Below are 5201 nucleotides of genomic sequence, written 5' to 3' on the forward strand. Positions count from 1 at the left end.
CTGGTGGGGGAAAAAAAAAAACAATGCAATCTCCCTTTTGTTTGTTGTGGGTATAATATCTTCGGAGTGAATTAACAGTACGGACATCACATATGCAAAATTGGAGACTGGGACAAATTGGAGTGAAAATAAATTGTCATTTTTAATAAGATTACAGCTCATATCTATTTTCAGACACCTGCTTTGAAATGATTCCAAGCAAGCAGTATTTTGTTTTTTTATTTTTTTGGAGACGGATAAAAAGCACACTATGTGCAGAGCGAAAGGGACAGACAGTACACAAATGCCAATAATAGATTTTTTCCCTCTCTTCCCATTGTAGGCACGTTTTGCTCTATTGGATTTCTCTGAAAGATTACGCTGAGCGATTATCACGTGATGTGCACTGTGTTAAGGGTGTTTCTTCCCGATCTGCTTGGTAAACAGACAGATCCAATAAATGTAAATATTCTATGATAGTCAACACAGAGTAGAGTTGAATTACAAAATTCAAATGAATAGATTTACTATAAATAGATAAATAAGGGCTACGTAACGTTTTCACAAGTTGTTCGTAAAAATATTGACAAAAAAACAACAATATGAAGCCGTAAAGCAGTCACAGAATGATTTCAGTTAGGTGCTATCAACATGCTAACTCATTGCTAAAAGCTAACTCTACTGCGGGCCGCATTGTAGTCATAGGTTCTTTCGGAAAACCCAAATAAATGTATGAGCACCTCATATTATACGCAGTAAAAGCTACAAAACAAACATGTATTCAAAACAGACGAGTAAAAAATGGTCAAATATTTAATATTATTAAAAGTGAAGACAATTTGCAACTCTAGTAATGACACACGAATTTGATGCACAATTTCGCGGGCCACATAAAATGATGTGGTGGGCCGTATCTGGCCCCCGGGCCTTGAGTTTGACACCGGTGCTCTACTGTAAACAACAAAACCAAGTCAATCAATTTGCTTTTGTCTTGCAATTTACTCTTTAGTTCTATATTTTTCAAGTGTCATGTATAAGCAAAATCCTGTTGGTCATATAGCAGTGCCATGTTGCTGAGTCCCCTCCCCTGTTGATTTATTAGCCAGCTGTTGTCCCCACCGCCAATCTGGCCCTGATGGCGTCTCCGCAGGCTGACCGGGTCTTTCCCTTGTGGGGTGTCGTGGACACATATCTCCCCAGAGGATGCGACTCACTTTTGCCCAGAGCAAACGATTCAGCCGTGTCGGCGCATCTCATCCCTCCACCTCATTGTGTTTGTGTCAGGCCAGGCGAGGTGCTCTTGATGAAGGGTGACTTTTGGACGCCGGCTTGCCTTTGTTCGTCGTGAATGCGAATGGGGATCGGGCGGCTCGAGAGGAGTCCAGATGTCTGCTGGAGAGCACGACACAAAGAAGAGCCCCACAATGACTCCGTCTCGGCTTCAGTGGAAGTGTGCAGCTTATTAAGGGGCCACAAAGAGCAAAGAAGCATGAAATGGAGGTGATGGTCCCGGTGGTGTCACTTGAGAAGATCGGACTTATTTTCCTTTAAAAGCTTCACAAGTGTGAGGAGACACTGGCGAATAACTTTCTCGGGATACATGTACTTGAAATGACCCACAAAACCTCTGTTGTAGTACATGTCAAAGGAGAAGGTAGCAAACAAAAGGCTAGCTAGGCTAAATGTTAGCTTGTCTGGTATGTTTCACAATAAATAGGAATTGGGGAAATACAAATATTTGCCAGAATCAATCTACCGTAATTTTCGGACTATAAGTCGCCTTGTTTGGGTAGGGGGGGGGCGACTTATACTCAGGAGCGACTTATAGTCCGAAGATTACGGTAATATTTAAAACTGAGAGTACATTGAAGGGTTTCAAAACAGTAAATATTATGAGGCCAAACTGATTCATTTGAGTTTTACGTACAAGGAGTGTAAAACAGCTCGCGATGTAAACGACCAGTGTGTAAAATGGAAGCCATTTCACTGACTTTGTCGTCGTGATTCAGGTAGAAGCATTTCCCTGGATTGTGTGTGCAGCACTGACAAACTGTACTCATCAAAATGTCAAGCGCTCCACGAAGGGCACATGCAATATATTTGGAACCAGCACAAAATCCCTTAAAGCCCTAAAGCGCAGTCTATAAGGAAAGATTTACCATTACTGTCATTTTCGTTTATGTGCATGTGTGAGATAAGAAAGTTGCCGCTGTGGGTTATGTTGTGCATTTTGTGTTGCCGTGTGTGTATAGATGGTGGGATGGAGCAGCCAGTGTGATTGCCATGAAGAATGTAAGATTCCACTTTCGTTTTCTCAACCCTATCGTTGGCTAGTGGCAATTAGCGCCTGTTAGCACGTTGTCCATTCTGGGAGGTCTGAGGTGTTGACCTGAGCGAGCGGAAACCTCGTCAGCACATTTGGCTGATATGTGTTTGGCAAAGGACCTTGAAAGGGTCAGATGAACTCCCATGCGTTATTTATAGCGTAAGCGGGCTTTATTAGCGCACCACTCAACATTTCACTTCCTTTTTCGCTGCTCCATTGTGCTCGGCATTGTGTGACTTGTTTGCAGTGAGCCGTGCACACACACAGGCGCTGCAGGAGCGCTGCCACTGTCTATGCGATAAGCTGATATAATGAGCCTATTTGCCGGACATATCACTAGTTCACATTCCATTTACTCACTATTTCACGTTACATTTCTTCGCGTGATTCCGTGAAGCCTTGGTCCTTGCACGAGAGCCTCTTTGTTCATATCTGCTGTTTTTTTTTTTTTATTCATCTTATTTCTATGGCTTTGTGCTATTGAAGGACAAAGTTGAGCAAGCCATTGTGATGCTGTGTAACCAATTTCTCAAGCGAAAAAAAATAAATCCAAAGCTCTCGTCAAAATGGAGGCCTAATTAGCTGGAAAAACGCACATTCATCATTTTTAATTATGCCTCACGGGCCGGTGTCTCGCAATGTGGCCTTGAGTAAAACGTCTGGGAAAGTAGGCGAGGAGATAACTTTATAATAATTCTGTATTCATTATTAAAAGGTGTGCTTGATTAATATTCATCAAACAAATGCCTGGAGAGAGACAACAGGAGGAATGTGTGTGTGTGTGTGTGTGTGTGTTTCTGCTCAAATATCCCCAGTGCAGAGGTAACAAAAGAGTCACCAAGCAAGAAGTTCACTCGGAAAACAAAACAAAACATCATTTGCGTCTCCTATTAGTCAGCAAACTAAAAAGGAGGCTATATCACTTTGAATGCACGTAAGAAAGGCGAAATCACGGCATAGTTGCGTAACTAGGTCAGAAATAAATCATCAGTCGAGACTTTTCTATTAGCATTGATATAAAGATAAGAGCACTGCCAGTTTGCATAAAAAAAAAAAGATTATTTGGCGAAATGATTGCAGGCACCAACTCAAGGCTGAACCATTGCTAATAGTTAGCATAATGAAACCAACTGGTTATTATCATAAGCTAACGAAAAGGCTTTAGAGTTCATTTTCGTAGCAACTCAAAAAAGCAACTGAGTGACTTTCACTTAGCAAACACATTTGGATGTTTGCAAAAATTGAAGAGGAGGGAAGAAAATGAAAGTGTTTTTCACCTCGGAAATGTGCCGCAATTGATTTCATGGCGCACAGAGACCTGCCATGTAATTACCACTAAGCCAGAAGAGCTCATTTTTGTTTTTATGATATTTTTTATTGGAGCATTTCATCACAGGCTCTTCTCTCGGCTTTCTGTTTCCAATAATGATGTTTCCAGAAGCATTATTGCTTATGTCTGTCCCTTAATGTAAATTCTACACTAATGCACACTGCCATGCTAATCATTATTTCCCCCTTTCTCTCTTTTCCAATTTAAATAGAGAGGGCAGACCTGTGATTCCAGTCGAAGCTCTGGAACGCCCTCTGCTGGCTAGAAACATAAGTGCAACCCTCACCAGCGGAAGTGTCAAGGGAAGTTGGAATTTGTTTGTTGTACACGTTTACTAGCTTTTAAGGAAAGTAAAATATAAAAAGAGGTTAGGAGATGAGATGAATACAATTTTTCTTTTTTTTCTTCCTTTATTGAGTAGAAGTTTTAAAATTCTCCAGAAAACGCGTCACATTGATTTCACGTGAGGTGCCTTTTATAACATGCAAACGAATCTCTAAATGGGATTATTTCTAGATCATCATGAAAGCTTTTGAAAACACGACACCACTATTGCTCCATTTAATTGACTTCTCGAGGCTGGCAGCCTGAGATTAGCAGTAAATGGAAGATAGCCGTAAACTGTCACAGCCTATTTCACTGAAATACTCTCGACGTGCTTGGAATATGCTGTTAAGGGAGAAAAATGAGGCAAAGCGAAATTAAAACGTGATAAGGTAAACATCAACTTGTGATGACAGAAGGGAAAAAAATGATCCGTCTAAATGTTGAACTTTTAAATGCCCCGTTTTGTCCAATTAGCACATCACTAAATTCAATGTGTTGTTACAAGTAATGTCCGCTAGATGGCAGACAAGATCAACACCACCTGCAAGTATTGTTCATTGGAACCGTGAAAGCCACAAAGATCAACAAGGAGGAAACTCATTTAAAAAAAAAAAAAAAAAAAGGCCTTGAGGAATGGACTCCCATCGCAGATATTGCCAACTTTGACAATGGATACATTCAGGAGCGCACAAACATATCTGAGCTTATCTTCAGATAACAACACATCTTGCTGGATTTATGACCTAAATTCTCAAAAAGCAGACGTTTATTTTTCTCCAGGTGGCTTCAACTAACTTTATACAAGCAATTAATTATTAACGCACATTGAAAGAGACTGTTCCAACAAGAAACACACATTTTATACCTGGTTGTTTTTTTGGATTGGACGAGTCAGGTGCATTATAATTTCCATGTAGCAACATAAAATGGCACTCACAATGCTACTTTCACGCAATGACGATAAACAAGGAAGACGTACTGGGGGACAACAGATTTAACAGGACCAATAAATTGGATCAAATATTTTTAATCAGTTTATGGACCTATTAAATGAAACTCTGATTAAAACTTGCTGTTGTCCTAACAAAACTTAACGCTTGATGAGCGGCGATAACTGTAATGCCCGGCAGGGGGCGCCAGAGAGCCAGCCAGTCAGGTAAGAAGGAGACTCCGCCGCTGCCACACGCGCGCACTCTCTCACGTTCTGCTTGGCTAAGCTGCACTTGTTCTGCTGTTCGT

Source organism: Syngnathus typhle, linkage group LG6 (genome assembly GCF_033458585.1).
Source record: "Syngnathus typhle isolate RoL2023-S1 ecotype Sweden linkage group LG6, RoL_Styp_1.0, whole genome shotgun sequence".
Classification (NCBI taxonomy): Eukaryota; Metazoa; Chordata; class Actinopteri; order Syngnathiformes; family Syngnathidae; genus Syngnathus; species Syngnathus typhle.